The sequence below is a fragment of the Garra rufa genome, chromosome 6 (genome assembly GCF_049309525.1).
Source record: "Garra rufa chromosome 6, GarRuf1.0, whole genome shotgun sequence".
In the NCBI taxonomy this organism is placed as follows: domain Eukaryota; kingdom Metazoa; phylum Chordata; class Actinopteri; order Cypriniformes; family Cyprinidae; genus Garra; species Garra rufa.
In genome coordinates, this window is record NC_133366.1 from 9,123,257 (window position 1) to 9,142,893 (window position 19,637).

Sequence of the window (19,637 nt, forward strand, 5' to 3'; positions counted from 1 at the left end):
TTTTAATGAAGCCTTAAATCGGCAACCGTAAAGAGGAGCATCCGTCTGATGAGGCATCAAACTGGCCTCCTGACCTTCTGGTGTCATAAATTCCCCACCTTAATTATGACTTTGATATCATTCATTGAGGTGGTAGCGGAACCTGCCAGCTATATTGAGCCGGTCAGGATGCGCTATTTTCTGAAAATCTAGTTTGCTGCTTGTGGTAGTTTCAGTCTGGCCAGCAGGGGGTGAAATCACCTTCCTCAATCATGAATTTGACCTCATTTATAGGGGTGGTAGCGCAATCTGCCTGCCACTTTGGGCCTGGCAGGACACGCTACCCCTCCGTTAGATCAGATCAGCTTTCTTAAGGTGCTATGATAACGTTCAGTTGTTGAATGCAGTAGTCAGAGTCTGGTTGATCACTGAAGCTAAGCAGGCTCAAGTTTTGTTAATATGTGGATGGGAGACCCTTTGTGGATATCCCGTTTGCTGCTGGAGGTAGTTTTAGTCCAACCAGCACGTGGTACTCATTTTCTGGCATGTACAATGTGGTTCCAAAACTTCGGACTGAGAAAAATAGTGACTTTTTAATGAAGCCTTAAACCGGCAACCGTAAAGAGGAGCATCCGTCTGATGAGGCATCAAACTGGCCTCCTGACCTTCTGTGGTCATGAATTCCCCACCTTAATTATGACTTTGATATCATTCATTGAGGTGGTAGCGCATACTGCCAGCTATATTGAGCCGTTCAGGATGTCCTGTTTTCTGAAAATCTAGTTTGCTGCTTGTGGTAGTTTCAGTCTGGCCAGCAGGGGGTGTAATCACCTTCCTCAATCATGAATTTGACCTCATTTATAGGGGTGGTAGCGCAATCTGCCGGCCACTTTGAGCCTGGCAGGATACGCTGCCCCTCCGTTAGATCAGATCAGCTTTCTTAAGTTGCCCCAAGCAAGTTCGTTTGTTGAATGCAGTAGTCAGAGTCTGGTTGCTCACAGAAGCTAAGCAGGCTCAAGCTTGGTCAATATGTGGATGGGTGACTCTTTGTGGAAATCTAGTTTGCTGCTCGAGGTAGTTTTAGTCCAACCTGCATGGGGTGCTCGTTTTCTGACATGTACAATGTGGTTCCAAAACTTCGGACTGCGAAAAATAGTGACTTTTTAATGAAGCCTTAAATCGGCAACCGTAAAGAGGAGCATTCGTCTGATGAGGCATCAAACTGGCCTCCTGACCTTCTGTGGTCATGAATTCCCCACCTTAATTATGACTTTGATATCATTCATTGAGGTGGTAGCGCATACTGCCAGCTATATTGAGCCGTTCAGGATGCCCTATTTTCTGAAAATCTAGTTTGCTGCTTGTGGTAGATTCAGTCTGGCCAGCAGGGGGTGTAATCACCTTCCTCAATCATGAATTTGACCTCATTTATAGGGGTGGTAGCGCAATCTGCCGGCCACTTTGAGCCTGGCAGGATACGCTACCCCTCCGTTAGATCAGATCAGCTTTCTTAAGGTGCTCTAATCATGTTCAGTTGTTGAATGCAGTAGTCAGAGTCTGGTTGATCGCTGAAGCTAAGCAGGCTCAAGCTTTGTCAATATGTGGATGGGAGACCCTTTGTGGATATCCCGTTTGCTGCTGGAGGTAGTTTTAGTCCAACCAGCACGTGGTACTCATTTTCTGGCATGTACAATGTGGTTCCAAAACTTCGGACTGAGAAAAATAGTGACTTTTTAATGAAGCCTTAAACCAGCAACCGTAAAGAGGAGCATCCGTCTGATGAGGCATCAAACTGGCCTCCTGACCTTCTGTGGTCATGAATTCCCCACCTTAATTATGACTTTGATATCATTCATTGAGGTGGTAGCGCATACTGCCAGCTATATTGAGCCGTTCAGGATGTCCTGTTTTCTGAAAATCTAGTTTGCTGCTTGTGGTAGTTTCAGTCTGGCCAGCAGGGGGTGTAATCACCTTCCTCAATCATGAATTTGACCTCATTTATAGGGGTGGTAGCGCAATCTGCCGGCCACTTTGAGCCTGGCAGGATACGCTGCCCCTCCGTTAGATCAGATCAGCTTTCTTAAGTTGCTCCAAGCAAGTTCGTTTGTTGAATGCAGTAGTCAGAGTCTGGTTGCTCACAGAAGCTAAGCAGGCTCAAGCTTGGTCAATATGTGGATGGGTGACTCTTTGTGGAAATCTAGTTTGCTGCTCGAGGTAGTTTTAGTCCAACCTGCATGGGGTGCTCGTTTTCTGACATGTACAATGTGGTTCCAAAACTTCGGGCTGCGAAAAATAGTGACTTTTTAATGAAGCCTTAAATCGGCAACCGTAAAGAGGAGCATCCGTCTGATGAGGCATCAAACTGGCCTCCTGACCTTCTGTGGTCATGAATTCCCCACCTTAATTATGACTTTGATATCATTCATTGAGGTGGTAGCGCATACTGCCAGCTATATTGAGCCGTTCAGGATGCCCTATTTTCTGAAAATCTAGTTTGCTGCTTGTGGTAGTTTCAGTCTGGCCAGCAGGGGGTGTAATCACCTTCCTCAATCATGAATTTGACCTCATTTATAGGGGTGGTAGCGCAATCTGCCGGCCACTTTGAGCCTGGCAGGATACGCTACCCCTCCGTTAGATCAGATCAGCTTTCTTAAGGTGCTATAATAATGTTCAGTTGTTGAATGCAGTAGTCAGAGTCTGATTGATCACTGAAGCTAAGCAGGCTCAAGCTTTGTTAATATGTGGATGGGAGACCCTTTGTGGATTTCCCGTTTGCTGCTGGAGGTAGTTTTAGTCCAACCAGCAGGTGGTGCTCATTTTCTGGCATGTACAATGTGGTTCCAAAACTTCGGACTGAGAAAAATAGTGACTTTTTAATGAAGCCTTAAACAGGCAACCGTAAAGAGGAGCATCCGTCTGATGAGGCATCAAACTGGCCTCCTGACCTTCTGTGGTCATGAATTCCCCACCTTAATTATGACTTTGATATCATTCATTGAGGTGGTACCGCATACTGCCAGCTATATTGAGCCGTTCAGGATGCCCTATTTTCTGAAAATCTAGTTTGCTGCTTGTGGTAGTTTCAGTCTGGCCAGCAGGGGGTGTAATCACCTTCCTCAATCATGAATTTGACCTCATTTATAGGGGTGGTAGCACAATCTGCCGGCCACTTTGAGCCTGGCAGGATACGCTACCCCTCCGTTAGATCAGATCAGCTTTCTTAAGTTGCTCCAATCATGTTCAGTTGTTGAATGCAGTAGTCAGAGTCTGGTTGATCACTGAAGCTAAGCAGACTCAAGCTTTGTCAATATGTGGATAGGAGACCCTTTGTGGATATCTCTTTTGCTGCTGGAGGTAGTTTTAGTCCAACCTGCATGGGGTGCTCGTTTTCTGACATGTACAATGTGGTTCCAAAACTTCGGACTGGGGAAAATAGTGACTTTTTAATGAAGCCTTAAATCGGCAACCGTAAAGAGGAGCATCCGTCTGATGAGGCATCAAACTGGCCTCCTGACCTTCTGTGGTCATGAATTCCCCACCTTAATTATGACTTTGATATCATTCATTGAAGTGGTAGCGCATACTGCCAGCTATATTGAGCCGTTCAGGATGCCCTATTTTCTGAAAATCTAGTTTGCTGCTTGTGGTAGTTTCAGTCTGGCCAGCAGGGGGTGTAATCACCTTCCTCAATCATGAATTTGACCTCATTTATAGGGGTGGTAGCGCAATCTGCCGGCCACTTTGATCCTGGCAGGATACGCTACCCCTCCGTTAGATCAGATCAGCTTTCTTAAGTTGCCCTAGGCCAGTTCAATTTTTGAATACAGTAGTCAGAGTCTGGTTGCTCACTGAAGCTAAGTAGGCTCAAGCTTGGTCAGTATGTGGATGGGTGACTCTTTGTGGAAATCTAGTTTGCTGCTCGAGGTAGTTTTAGTCCAACCTGCATGGGGTGCTCGTTTTCTGACATGTACAATATGGTTCCAAAACTTCGGACTGCGAAAAATAGTGACTTTTTAATGAAGCCTTAAATCGGCAACCGTAAAGAGGAGCATCCGTCTGATGAGGCATCAAACTGGCCTCCTGACCTTCTGGTGTCATAAATTCCCCACCTTAATTATGACTTTGATATCATTCATTGAGGTGGTAGCGGAACCTGCCAGCTATATTGAGCCGGTCAGGATGCGCTATTTTCTGAAAATCTAGTTTGCTGCTTGTGGTAGTTTCAGTCTGGCCAGCAGGGGGTGAAATCACCTTCCTCAATCATGAATTTGACCTCATTTATAGGGGTGGTAGCGCAATCTGCCTGCCACTTTGGGCCTGGCAGGACACGCTACCCCTCCGTTAGATCAGATCAGCTTTCTTAAGGTGCTATGATAACGTTCAGTTGTTGAATGCAGTAGTCAGAGTCTGGTTGATCACTGAAGCTAAGCAGGCTCAAGCTTTGTTAATATGTGAATGGGAGACCCTTTGTGGATATCCCGTTTGCTGCTGGAGGTAGTTTTAGTCCAACCAGCACGTGGTACTCATTTTCTGGCATGTACAATGTGGTTCCAAAACTTCGGACTGAGAAAAATAGTGACTTTTTAATGAAGCCTTAAACCGGCAACCGTAAAGAGGAGCATCCGTCTGATGAGGCATCAAACTGGCCTCCTGACCTTCTGTGGTCATGAATTCCCCACCTTAATTATGACTTTGATATCATTCATTGAGGAGGTAGCGCATACTGCCAGCTATATTGAGCCGTTCAGGATGTCCTGTTTTCTGAAAATCTAGTTTGCTGCTTGTGGTAGTTTCAGTCTGGCCAGCAGGGGGTGTAATCACCTTCCTCAATCATGAATTTGACCTCATTTATAGGGGTGGTAGCGCAATCTGCCGGCCACTTTGAGCCTGGCAGGATACGCTGCCCCTCCGTTAGATCAGATCAGCTTTCTTAAGTTGTCCCAAGCAAGTTTGTTTGTTGAATGCAGTAGTCAGAGTCTGGTTGCTCACAGAAGCTAAGCAGGCTCAAGCTTGGTCAATATGTGGATGGGTGACTCTTTGTGGAAATCTAGTTTGCTGCTCGAGGTAGTTTTAGTCCAACCTGCATGGGGTGCTCGTTTTCTGACATGTACAATGTGGTTCCAAAACTTCGGGCTGCGAAAAATAGTGACTTTTTAATGAAGCCTTAAATCGGCAACCGTAAAGAGGAGCATCCGTCTGATGAGGCATCAAACTGGCCTCCTGACCTTCTGTGGTCATGAATTCCCCACCTTAATTATGACTTTGATATCATTCATTGAGGTGGTAGCGCATACTGCCAGCTATATTGAGCCGTTCAGGATGCCCTATTTTCTGAAAATCTAGTTTGCTGCTTGTGGTAGTTTCAGTCTGGCCAGCAGGGGGTGTAATCACCTTCCTCAATCATGAATTTGACCTCATTTATAGGGGTGGTAGCGCAATCTGCCGGCCACTTTGATCCTGGCAGGATACGCTGCCCCTCCGTTAGATCAGATCAGCTTTCTTAAGTTGCCCTAGGCCAGTTCAATTGTTGAATACAGTAGTCAGAGTCTGGTTGCTCACTGAAGCTAAGTAGGCTCAAGCTTGGTCAGTATGTGGATGGGTGACTCTTTGTGGAAATCTAGTTTGCTGCTCGAGGTAGTTTTAGTCCAACCTGCATGGGGTGCTCGTTTTCTGACATGTACAATATGGTTCCAAAACTTCGGACTGCGAAAAATAATGACTTTTTAATGAAGCCTTAAATCGGCAACCGTAAAGAGGAGCATCCGTCTGATGAGGCATCAAACTGGCCTCCTGACCTTCTGGTGTCATAAATTCCCCACCTTAATTATGACTTTGATATCATTCATTGAGGTGGTAGCGGAACCTGCCAGCTATATTGAGCCGGTCAGGATGCGCTATTTTCTGAAAATCTAGTTTGCTGCTTGTGGTAGTTTCAGTCTGGCCAGCAGGGGGTGAAATCACCTTCCTCAATCATGAATTTGACCACATTTATAGGGGTGGTAGCGCAATCTGCCTGCCACTTTGGGCCTGGCAGGACACGCTACCCCTCCGTTAGATCAGATCAGCTTTCTTAAGGTGCTATGATAATGTTCAGTTGTTGAATGCAGTAGTCAGAGTCTGGTTGATCACTGAAGCTAAGCAGGCTCAAGCTTTGTTAATATGTGGATGGGAGACCCTTTGTGGATATCCCGTTTGCTGCTGGAGGTAGTTTTAGTCCAACCAGCACGTGGTACTCATTTTCTGGCATGTACAATGTGGTTCCAAAACTTCGGACTGAGAAAAATAGTGACTTTTTAATGAAGCCTTAAACCGGCAACCGTAAAGAGGAGCATCCGTCTGATGAGGCATCAAACTGGCCTCCTGACCTTCTGTGGTCATGAATTCCCCACCTTAATTATGACTTTGATATCATTCATTGAGGTGGTAGCGCATACTGCCAGCTATATTGAGCCGTTCAGGATGTCCTGTTTTCTGAAAATCTAGTTTGCTGCTTGTGGTAGTTTCAGTCTGGCCAGCAGGGGGTGTAATCACCTTCCTCAATCATGAATTTGACCTCATTTATAGGGGTGGTAGCGCAATCTGCCGGCCACTTTGAGCCTGGCAGGATACGCTGCCCCTCCGTTAGATCAGATCAGCTTTCTTAAGTTGCCCCAAACAAGTTCGTTTGTTGAATGCAGTAGTCAGAGTCTGGTTGCTCACAGAAACTAAGCAGGCGCAAGCTTGGTCAATATGTGGATGGGTGACTCTTTGTGGAAATCTAGTTTGCTGCTCGAGGTAGTTTTAGTCCAACCTGCATGGGGTGCTCGTTTTCTGACATGTACAATGTGGTTCCAAAACTTCGGACTGCGAAAAATAGTGACTTTTTAATGAAGCCTTAAATCGGCAACCGTAAAGAGGAGCATCCGTCTGATGAGGCATCAAACTGGCCTCCTGACCTTCTGTGGTCATGAATTCCCCACCTTAATTATGACTTTGATATCATTCATTGAGGTGGTAGCGCATACTGCCAGCTATATTGAGCCGTTCAGGATGCCCTATTTTCTGAAAATCTAGTTTGCTTCTTGTGGTAGTTTCAGTCTGGCCAGCAGGGGGTGTAATCACCTTCCACAATCATGAATTTGACCTCATTTATAGGGGTGGTAGCGCAATCTGCCGGCCACTTTGAGCCTGGCAGGATACGCTACCCTTCCGTTAGATCAGATCAGCTTTCTTAAGTTGCTCCAGTCATGTTCAGTTGTTGAATGCAGTAGTCAGCGTTTGGTTGATCACTGAAGCTAAGCAGGCTCAAGCTTTGTCAATATGTGGATGGGAGACCCTTTGTGGATATCTCTTTTGCTGCTGGAGGTAGTTTTAGTCCAACCTGCATGGGGTGCTCGTTTTCTGACATGTACAATGTGGTTCCAAAACTTCGGACTGCGAAAAATAGTGACTTTTTAATGAAGCCTTAAATCGGCAACCGTAAAGAGGAGCATCCGTCTGATGAGGCATCAAACTGGCCTCCTGACCTTCTGTGGTCATGAATTCCCCACCTTAATTATGACTTTGATATCATTCATTGAGGTGGTAGCGGAACCTGCCAGCTATATTGAGCCGGTCAGGATGCGCTATTTTCTGAAAATCTAGTTTGCTTCTTGTGGTAGTTTCAGTCTGGCCAGCAGGGGGTGTAATCACCTTCCTCAATCATGAATTTGACCTCATTTATAGGGGTGGTAGCGCAATCTGCCGGCCACTTTGAGCCTGGCAGGATACGCTACCCTTCCGTTAGATCAGATCAGCTTTCTTAAGTTGCTCCAATCATGTTCAGTTGTTGAATGCAGTAGTCAGCGTTTGGTTGATCACTGAAGCTAAGCAGGCTTAAGCTTTGTCAATATGTGGATGGGAGACCCTTTGTGTATATCTCTTTTGCTGCTGGAGGTAGTTTTAGTCCAACCTGCATGGGGTGCTCGTTTTCTGACATGTACAATGTGGTTCCAAAACTTCGGACTGCGAAAAATAGTGACTTTTTAATGAAGCCTTAAATCGGCAACCGTAAAGAGGAGCATCCGTCTGATGAGGCATCAAACTGGCCTCCTGACCTTCTGTGGTCATGAATTCCCCACCTTAATTATGACTTTGATATCATTCATTGAGGTGGTAGCGCATACTGCCAGCTATATTGAGCCGTTCAGGATGCCCTATTTTCTGAAAATCTAGTTTGCTGCTTGTGGTAGTTTCAGTCTGGCCAGCAGGGGGTGTAATCACCTTCCTCAATCATGAATTTGACCTCATTTATAGGGGTGGTAGCGCAATCTGCCGGCCACTTTGAGCCTGGCAGGATACGCTACCCCTCCGTTAGATCAGATCTGCTTTCTTAAGTTGTCCCAATTGTGTTCAGTTGTTGAATGCAGTAGTCAGAGTCTGGTTGATTGCTGAAGCTAAGCAGGCTCAAGCTTTGTCAATATGTGGATGGGAGACCCTTTGTGGATATCTTGTTTGCTGCTGGAGGTAGTTTTAGTCCAACCTGCATGGGGTGCTCGTTTTCTGACATGTACAATGTGGTTCCAAAACTTCGGACTGCGAAAAATAGTGACTTTTTAATGAAGCCTTAAATCGGCAACTGTAAAGAGGAGCATCCGTCTGATGAGGCATCAAACTGGCCTCCTGACCTTCTGTGGTCATGAATTCCCCACCTTAATTATGACTTTGATATCATTCATTGAGGTGGTAGCGCATACTGCCAGCTATATTGAGCCGTTCAGGATGCCCTATTTTCTGAAAATCTAGTTTGCTGCTTGTGGTAGTTTCAGTCTGGCCAGCAGGGGGTGTAATCACCTTCCTCAATCATGAATTTGACCTCATTTATAGGGGTGGTAGCGCAATCTGCCGGCCACTTTGAGCCTGGCAGGATACGCTACCCCTCCGTTAGATCAGATCAGCTTTCTTAAGGTGCTATAATAATGTTCAGTTGTTGAATGCAGTAGTCAGAGTCTGATTGATCACTGAAGCTAAGCAGGCTCAAGCTTTGTTAATATGTGGATGGGAGACCCTTTGTGGATTTCCCGTTTGCTGCTGGAGGTAGTTTTAGTCCAACCAGCAGGTGGTGCTCATTTTCTGGCATGTACAATGTGGTTCCAAAACTTCGGACTGAGAAAAATAGTGACTTTTTAATGAAGCCTTAAACAGGCAACCGTAAAGAGGAGCATCCGTCTGATGAGGCATCAAACTGGCCTCCTGACCTTCTGTGGTCATGAATTCCCCACCTTAATTATGACTTTGATATCATTCATTGAGGTGGTACCGCATACTGCCAGCTATATTGAGCCGTTCAGGATGCCCTATTTTCTGAAAATCTAGTTTGCTGCTTGTGGTAGTTTCAGTCTGGCCAGCAGGGGGTGTAATCACCTTCCTCAATCATGAATTTGACCTCATTTATAGGGGTGGTAGCACAATCTGCCGGCCACTTTGAGCCTGGCAGGATACGCTACCCCTCCGTTAGATCAGATCAGCTTTCTTAAGTTGCTCCAATCATGTTCAGTTGTTGAATGCAGTAGTCAGAGTCTGGTTGATCACTGAAGCTAAGCAGACTCAAGCTTTGTCAATATGTGGATAGGAGACCCTTTGTGGATATCTCTTTTGCTGCTGGAGGTAGTTTTAGTCCAACCTGCATGGGGTGCTCGTTTTCTGACATGTACAATGTGGTTCCAAAACTTCGGACTGCGGAAAATAGTGACTTTTTAATGAAGCCTTAAATCGGCAACCGTAAAGAGGAGCATCCGTCTGATGAGGCATCAAACTGGCCTCCTGACCTTCTGTGGTCATGAATTCCCCACCTTAATTATGACTTTGATATCATTCATTGAGGTGGTAGCGCATACTGCCAGCTATATTGAGCCGTTCAGGATGCCCTATTTTCTGAAAATCTAGTTTGCTGCTTGTGGTAGTTTCAGTCTGGCCAGCAGGGGGTGTAATCACCTTCCTCAATCATGAATTTGACCTCATTTATAGGGGTGGTAGCGCAATCTGCCGGCCACTTTGATCCTGGCAGGATACGCTACCCCTCCGTTAGATCAGATCAGCTTTCTTAAGTTGCCCTAGGCCAGTTCAATTGTTGAATACAGTAGTCAGAGTCTGGTTGCTCACTGAAGCTAAGTAGGCTCAAGCTTGGTCAGTATGTGGATGGGTGACTCTTTGTGGAAATCTAGTTTGCTGCTCGAGGTAGTTTTAGTCCAACCTGCATGGGGTGCTCGTTTTCTGACATGTACAATATGGTTCCAAAACTTCGGACTGCGAAAAATAATGACTTTTTAATGAAGCCTTAAATCGGCAACCGTAAAGAGGAGCATCCGTCTGATGAGGCATCAAACTGGCCTCCTGACCTTCTGGTGTCATAAATTCCCCACCTTAATTATGACTTTGATATCATTCATTGAGGTGGTAGCGGAACCTGCCAGCTATATTGAGCCGGTCAGGATGCGCTATTTTCTGAAAATCTAGTTTGCTGCTTGTGGTAGTTTCAGTCTGGCCAGCAGGGGGTGAAATCACCTTCCTCAATCATGAATTTGACCACATTTATAGGGGTGGTAGCGCAATCTGCCTGCCACTTTGGGCCTGGCAGGACACGCTACCCCTCCGTTAGATCAGATCAGCTTTCTTAAGGTGCTATGATAATGTTCAGTTGTTGAATGCAGTAGTCAGAGTCTGGTTGATCACTGAAGCTAAGCAGGCTCAAGCTTTGTTAATATGTGGATGGGAGACCCTTTGTGGATATCCCGTTTGCTGCTGGAGGTAATTTTAGTCCAACCAGCTCGTGGTACTCATTTTCTGGCATGTACAATGTGGTTCCAAAACTTCGGACTGAGAAAAATAGTGACTTTTTAATGAAGCCTTAAACCGGCAACCGTAAAGAGGAGCATCCGTCTGATGAGGCATCAAACTGGCCTCCTGACCTTCTGTGGTCATGAATTCCCCACCTTAATTATGACTTTGATATCATTCATTGAGGTGGTAGCGCATACTGCCAGCTATATTGAGCCGTTCAGGATGTCCTGTTTTCTGAAAATCTAGTTTGCTGCTTGTGGTAGTTTCAGTCTGGCCAGCAGGGGGTGTAATCACCTTCCTCAATCATGAATTTGACCTCATTTATAGGGGTGGTAGCGCAATCTGCCGGCCACTTTGAGCCTGGCAGGATACGCTGCCCCTCCGTTAGATCAGATCAGCTTTCTTAAGTTGCCCCAAACAAGTTCGTTTGTTGAATGCAGTAGTCAGAGTCTGGTTGCTCACAGAAGCTAAGCAGGCGCAAGCTTGGTCAATATGTGGATGGGTGACTCTTTGTGGAAATCTAGTTTGCTGCTCGAGGTAGTTTTAGTCCAACCTGCATGGGGTGCTCGTTTTCTGACATGTACAATGTGGTTCCAAAACTTCGGACTGCGAAAAATAGTGACTTCTTAATGAAGCCTTAAATCGGCAACCGTAAAGAGGAGCATCCGTCTGATGAGGCATCAAACTGGCCTCCTGACCTTCTGTGGTCATGAATTCCCCACCTTAATTATGACTTTGATATCATTCATTGAGGTGGTAGCGGAACCTGCCAGCTATATTGAGCCGGTCAGGATGCGCTATTTTCTGAAAATCTAGTTTGCTTCTTGTGGTAGTTTCAGTCTGGCCAGCAGGGGGTGTAATCACCTTCCTCAATCATGAATTTGACCTCATTTATAGGGGTGGTAGCGCAATCTGCCGGCCACTTTGAGCCTGGCAGGATACGCTACCCTTCCGTTAGATCAGATCAGCTTTCTTAAGTTGCTCCAATCATGTTCAGTTGTTGAATGCAGTAGTCAGTGTTTGGTTGATCACTGAAGCTAAGCAGGCTCAAGCTTTGTCAATGTGTGGATGGGAGACCCTTTGTGTATATCTCTTTTGCTGCTGGAGGTAGTTTTAGTCCAACCTGCATGGGGTGCTCGTTTTCTGACATGTACAATGTGGTTCCAAAACTTCGGACTGCGAAAAATAGTGACTTTTTAATGAAGCCTTAAATCGGCAACCGTAAAGAGGAGCATCCGTCTGATGAGGCATCAAACTGGCCTCCTGACCTTCTGTGGTCATGAATTCCCCACCTTAATTATGACTTTGATATCATTCATTGAGGTGGTAGCGCATACTGCCAGCTATATTGAGCCGTTCAGGATGCCCTATTTTCTGAAAATCTAGTTTGCTGCTTGTGGTAGTTTCAGTCTGGCCAGCAGGGGGTGTAATCACCTTCCTCAATCATGAATTTGACCTCATTTATAGGGGTGGTAGCGCAATCTGCCGGCCACTTTGAGCCTGGCAGGATACGCTACCCCTCCGTTAGATCAGATCTGCTTTCTTAAGTTGTCCCAATTGTGTTCAGGTGTTGAATGCAGTAGTCAGCGTTTGGTTGATCACTGAAGCTAAGCAGGCTCAAGCTTTGTCAATATGTGGATGGGAGACCCTTTGTGTATATCTCTTTTGCTGCTGGAGGTAGTTTTAGTCCAACCTGCATGGGGTGCTCGTTTTCTGACATGTACAATGTGGTTCCAAAACTTCGGACTGCGAAAAATAGTGACTTTTTAATGAAGCCTTAAATCGGCAACCGTAAAGAGGAGCATCCGTCTGATGAGGCATCAAACTGGCCTCCTGACCTTCTGTGGTCATGAATTCCCCACCTTAATTATGACTTTGATATCATTCATTGAGGTGGTAGCGCATACTGCCAGCTATATTGAGCCGTTCAGGATGCCCTATTTTCTGAAAATCTAGTTTGCTGCTTGTGGTAGTTTCAGTCTGGCCAGCAGGGGGTGTAATCACCTTCCTCAATCATGAATTTGACCTCATTTATAGGGGTGGTAGCGCAATCTGCCGGCCACTTTGAGCCTGGCAGGATACGCTACCCCTCAGTTAGATCAGATCTGCTTTCTTAAGTTGTCCCAATTGTGTTCAGTTGTTGAATGCAGTAGTCAGAGTCTGGTTGATCGCTGAAGCTAAGCAGGCTCAAGCTTTGTCAATATGTGGATGGGAGACCCTTTGTGGATATCTTGTTTGCTGCTGGAGGTAGTTTTAGTCCAACCTGCATGGGGTGCTCGTTTTCTGACATGTACAATGTGGTTCCAAAACTTCGGACTGCGAAAAATAGTGACTTTTTAATGAAGCCTTAAATCGGCAACTGTAAAGAGGAGCATCCGTCTGATGAGGCATCAAACTGGCCTCCTGACCTTCTGTGGTCATGAATTCCCCACCTTAATTATGACTTTGATATCATTCATTGAGGTGGTAGCGCATACTGCCAGCTATATTGAGCCGTTCAGGATGCCCTATTTTCTGAAAATCTAGTTTGCTGCTTGTGGTAGTTTCAGTCTGGCCAGCAGGGGGTGTAATCACCTTCCTCAATCATGAATTTGACCTCATTTATAGGGGTGGTAGCGCAATCTGCCGGCCACTTTGAGCCTGGCAGGATACGCTACCCCTCCGTTAGATCAGATCAGCTTTCTTAAGGTGCTATAATAATGTTCAGTTGTTGAATGCAGTAGTCAGAGTCTGATTGATCACTGAAGCTAAGCAGGCTCAAGCTTTGTTAATATGTGGATGGGAGACCCTTTGTGGATTTCCCGTTTGCTGCTGGAGGTAGTTTTAGTCCAACCAGCAGGTGGTGCTCATTTTCTGGCATGTACAATGTGGTTCCAAAACTTCGGACTGAGAAAAATAGTGACTTTTTAATGAAGCCTTAAACAGGCAACCGTAAAGAGGAGCATCCGTCTGATGAGGCATCAAACTGGCCTCCTGACCTTCTGTGGTCATGAATTCCCCACCTTAATTATGACTTTGATATCATTCATTGAGGTGGTACCGCATACTGCCAGCTATATTGAGCCGTTCAGGATGCCCTATTTTCTGAAAATCTAGTTTGCTGCTTGTGGTAGTTTCAGTCTGGCCAGCAGGGGGTGTAATCACCTTCCTCAATCATGAATTTGACCTCATTTATAGGGGTGGTAGCACAATCTGCCGGCCACTTTGAGCCTGGCAGGATACGCTACCCCTCCGTTAGATCAGATCAGCTTTCTTAAGTTGCTCCAATCATGTTCAGTTGTTGAATGCAGTAGTCAGAGTCTGGTTGATCACTGAAGCTAAGCAGACTCAAGCTTTGTCAATATGTGGATAGGAGACCCTTTGTGGATATCTCTTTTGCTGCTGGAGGTAGTTTTAGTCCAACCTGCATGGGGTGCTCGTTTTCTGACATGTACAATGTGGTTCCAAAACTTCGGACTGCGGAAAATAGTGACTTTTTAATGAAGCCTTAAATCGGCAACCGTAAAGAGGAGCATCCGTCTGATGAGGCATCAAACTGGCCTCCTGACCTTCTGTGGTCATGAATTCCCCACCTTAATTATGACTTTGATATCATTCATTGAGGTGGTAGCGCATACTGCCAGCTATATTGAGCCGTTCAGGATGCCCTATTTTCTGAAAATCTAGTTTGCTGCTTGTGGTAGTTTCAGTCTGGCCAGCAGGGGGTGTAATCACCTTCCTCAATCATGAATTTGACCTCATTTATAGGGGTGGTAGCGCAATCTGCCGGCCACTTTGAGCCTGGCAGGATACGCTACCCCTCCGTTAGATCAGATCAGCTTTCTTAAGGTGCTATAATAATGTTCAGTTGTTGAATGCAGTAGTCAGAGTCTGATTGATCACTGAAGCTAAGCAGGCTCAAGCTTTGTTAATATGTGGATGGGAGACCCTTTGTGGATTTCCCGTTTGCTGCTGGAGGTAGTTTTAGTCCAACCAGCAGGTGGTGCTCATTTTCTGGCATGTACAATGTGGTTCCAAAACTTCGGACTGAGAAAAATAGTGACTTTTTAATGAAGCCTTAAACAGGCAACCGTAAAGAGGAGCATCCGTCTGATGAGGCATCAAACTGGCCTCCTGACCTTCTGTGGTCATGAATTCCCCACCTTAATTATGACTTTGATATCATTCATTGAGGTGGTACCGCATACTGCCAGCTATATTGAGCCGTTCAGGATGCCCTATTTTCTGAAAATCTAGTTTGCTGCTTGTGGTAGTTTCAGTCTGGCCAGCAGGGGGTGTAATCACCTTCCTCAATCATGAATTTGACCTCATTTATAGGGGTGGTAGCACAATCTGCCGGCCACTTTGAGCCTGGCAGGATACGCTACCCCTCCGTTAGATCAGATCAGCTTTCTTAAGTTGCTCCAATCATGTTCAGTTGTTGAATGCAGTAGTCAGAGTCTGGTTGATCACTGAAGCTAAGCAGACTCAAGCTTTGTCAATATGTGGATAGGAGACCCTTTGTGGATATCTCTTTTGCTGCTGGAGGTAGTTTTAGTCCAACCTGCATGGGGTGCTCGTTTTCTGACATGTACAATGTGGTTCCAAAACTTCGGACTGCGGAAAATAGTGACTTTTTAATGAAGCCTTAAATCGGCAACCGTAAAGAGGAGCATCCGTCTGATGAGGCATCAAACTGGCCTCCTGACCTTCTGTGGTCATGAATTCCCCACCTTAATTATGACTTTGATATCATTCATTGAGGTGGTAGCGCATACTGCCAGCTATATTGAGCCGTTCAGGATGCCCTATTTTCTGAAAATCTAGTTTGCTGCTTGTGGTAGTTTCAGTCTGGCCAGCAGGGGGTGTAATCACCTTCCTCAATCATGAATTTGACCTCATTTATAGGGGTGGTAGCGCAATCTGCCGGCCACTTTGATCCTGGCAGGATACGCTACCCCTCCGTTAGATCAGATCAGCTTTCTTAAGTTGCCCTAGGCCAGTTCAATTGTTGAATACAGTAGTCAGAGTCTGGTTGCTCACTGAAGCTAAGTAGGCTCAAGCTTGGTCAGTATGTGGATGGGTGACTCTTTGTGGAAATCTAGTTTGCTGCTCGAGGTAGTTTTAGTCCAACCTGCATGGGGTGCTCGTTTTCTGACATGTACAATATGGTTCCAAAACTTCGGACTGCGAAAAATAATGACTTTTTAATGAAGCCTTAAATCGGCAACCGTAAAGAGGAGCATCCGTCTGATGAGGCATCAAACTGGCCTCCTGACCTTCTGGTGTCATAAATTCCCCACCTTAATTATGACTTTGATATCATTCATTGAGGTGGTAGCGGAACCTGCCAGCTATATTGAGCCGGTCAGGATGCGCTATTTTCTGAAAATCTAGTTTGCTGCTTGTGGTAGTTTCAGTCTGGCCAGCAGGGGGTGAAATCACCTTCCTCAATCATGAATTTGACCACATTTATAGGGGTGGTAGCGCAATCTGCCTGCCACTTTGGGCCTGGCAGGACACGCTACCCCTCCGTTAGATCAGATCAGCTTTCTTAAGGTGCTATGATAATGTTCAGTTGTTGAATGCAGTAGTCAGAGTCTGGTTGATCACTGAAGCTAAGCAGGCTCAAGCTTTGTTAATATGTGGATGGGAGACCCTTTGTGGATATCCCGTTTGCTGCTGGAGGTAGTTTTAGTCCAACCAGCACGTGGTACTCATTTTCTGGCATGTACAATGTGGTTCCAAAACTTCGGACTGAGAAAAATAGTGACTTTTTAATGAAGCCTTAAACCGGCAACCGTAAAGAGGAGCATCCGTCTGATGAGGCATCAAACTGGCCTCCTGACCTTCTGTGGTCATGAATTCCCCACCTTAATTATGACTTTGATATCATTCATTGAGGTGGTAGCGCATACTGCCAGCTATATTGAGCCGTTCAGGATGTCCTGTTTTCTGAAAATCTAGTTTGCTGCTTGTGGTAGTTTCAGTCTGGCCAGCAGGGGGTGTAATCACCTTCCTCAATCATGAATTTGACCTCATTTATAGGGGTGGTAGCGCAATCTGCCGGCCACTTTGAGCCTGGCAGGATACGCTGCCCCTCCGTTAGATCAGATCAGCTTTCTTAAGTTGCCCCAAACAAGTTCGTTTGTTGAATGCAGTAGTCAGAGTCTGGTTGCTCACAGAAACTAAGCAGGCGCAAGCTTGGTCAATATGTGGATGGGTGACTCTTTGTGGAAATCTAGTTTGCTGCTCGAGGTAGTTTTAGTCCAACCTGCATGGGGTGCTCGTTTTCTGACATGTACAATGTGGTTCCAAAACTTCGGACTGCGAAAAATAGTGACTTTTTAATGAAGCCTTAAATCGGCAACCGTAAAGAGGAGCATCCGTCTGATGAGGCATCAAACTGGCCTCCTGACCTTCTGTGGTCATGAATTCCCCACCTTAATTATGACTTTGATATCATTCATTGAGGTGGTAGCGCATACTGCCAGCTATATTGAGCCGTTCAGGATGCCCTATTTTCTGAAAATCTAGTTTGCTTCTTGTGGTAGTTTCAGTCTGGCCAGCAGGGGGTGTAATCACCTTCCACAATCATGAATTTGACCTCATTTATAGGGGTGGTAGCGCAATCTGCCGGCCACTTTGAGCCTGGCAGGATACGCTACCCTTCCGTTAGATCAGATCAGCTTTCTTAAGTTGCTCCAGTCATGTTCAGTTGTTGAATGCAGTAGTCAGCGTTTGGTTGATCACTGAAGCTAAGTAGGCTCAAGCTTGGTCAGTATGTGGATGGGTGACTCTTTGTGGAAATCTAGTTTGCTGCTCGAGGTAGTTTTAGTCCAACCTGCATGGGGTGCTCGTTTTCTGACATGTACAATATGGTTCCAAAACTTCGGACTGCCAAAAATAATGACTTTTTAATGAAGCCTTAAATCGGCAACCGTAAAGAGGAGCATCCGTCTGATGAGGCATCAAACTGGCCTCCTGACCTTCTGGTGTCATAAATTCCCCACCTTAATTATGACTTTGATATCATTCATTGAGGTGGTAGCGGAACCTGCCAGCTATATTGAGCCGGTCAGGATGCGCTATTTTCTGAAAATCTAGTTTGCTGCTTGTGGTAGTTTCAGTCTGGCCAGCAGGGGGTGAAATCACCTTCCTCAATCATGAATTTGACCACATTTATAGGGGTGGTAGCACAATCTGCCGGCCACTTTGAGCCTGGCAGGATACGCTACCCCTCCGTTAGATCAGATCAGCTTTCTTAAGTTGCTCCAATCATGTTCAGTTGTTGAATGCAGTAGTCAGAGTCTGGTTGATCACTGAAGCTAAGCAGGCTCAAGCTTTGTTAATATGTGGATGGGAGACCCTTTGTGGATATCCCGTTTGCTGCTGGAGGTAGTTTTAGTCCAACCAGCACGTGGTACTCATTTTCTGGCATGTACAATGTGGTTCCAAAACTTCGGACTGAGAAAAATAGTGACTTTTTAATGAAGCCTTAAACCGGCAACCGTAAAGAGGAGCATCCGTCTGATGAGGCATCAAACTGGCCTCCTGACCTTCTGTGGTCATGAATTCCCCACCTTAATTATGACTTTGATATCATTCATTGAGGTGGTAGCGCATACTGCCAGCTATATTGAGCCGTTCAGGATGTCCTGTTTTCTGAAAATCTAGTTTGCTGCTTGTGGTAGTTTCAGTCTGGCCAGCAGGGGGTGTAATCACCTTCCTCAATCATGAATTTGACCTCATTTATAGGGGTGGTAGCGCAATCTGCCGGCCACTTTGAGCCTGGCAGGATACGCTGCCCCTCCGTTAGATCAGATCAGCTTTCTTAAGTTGCCCCAAACAAGTTCGTTTGTTGAATGCAGTAGTCAGAGTCTGGTTGCTCACAGAAGCTAAACAGGCGCAAGCTTGGTCAATATGTGGATGGGTGACTCTTTGTGGAAATCTAGTTTGCTGCTCGAGGTAGTTTTAGTCCAACCTGCATGGGGTGCTCGTTTTCTGACATGTACAATGTGGTTCCAAAACTTCGGACTGCGGAAAATAGTGACTTTTTAATGAAGCCTTAAATCGGCAACCGTAAAGAGGAGCATCCGTCTGATGAGGCATCAAACTGGCCTCCTGACCTTCTGTGGTCATGAATTCCCCACCTTAATTATGACTTTGATATCATTCATTGAGGTGGTAGCGCATACTGCCAGCTATATTGAGCCGTTCAGGATGCCCTATTTTCTGAAAATCTAGTTTGCTGCTTGTGGTAGTTTCAGTCTGGCCAGCAGGGGGTGTAATCACCTTCCTCAATCATGAATTTGACCTCATTTATAGGGGTGGTAGCGCAATCTGCCGGCCACTTTGATCCTGGCAGGATACGCTACCCCTCCGTTAGATCAGATCAGCTTTCTTAAGTTGCCCTAGGCCAGTTCAATTGTTGAATACAGTAGTCAGAGTCTGGTTGCTCACTGAAGCTAAGTAGGCTCAAGCTTGGTCAGTATGTGGATGGGTGACTCTTTGTGGAAATCTAGTTTGCTGCTCGAGGTAGTTTTAGTCCAACCTGCATGGGGTGCTCGTTTTCTGACATGTACAATATGGTTCCAAAACTTCGGACTGCCAAAAATAATGACTTTTTAATGAAGCCTTAAATCGGCAACCGTAAAGAGGAGCATCCGTCTGATGAGGCATCAAACTGGCCTCCTGACCTTCTGGTGTCATAAATTCCCCACCTTAATTATGACTTTGATATCATTCATTGAGGTGGTAGCGGAACCTGCCAGCTATATTGAGCCGGTCAGGATGCGCTATTTTCTGAAAATCTAGTTTGCTGCTTGTGGTAGTTTCAGTCTGGCCAGCAGGGGGTGAAATCACCTTCCTCAATCATGAAT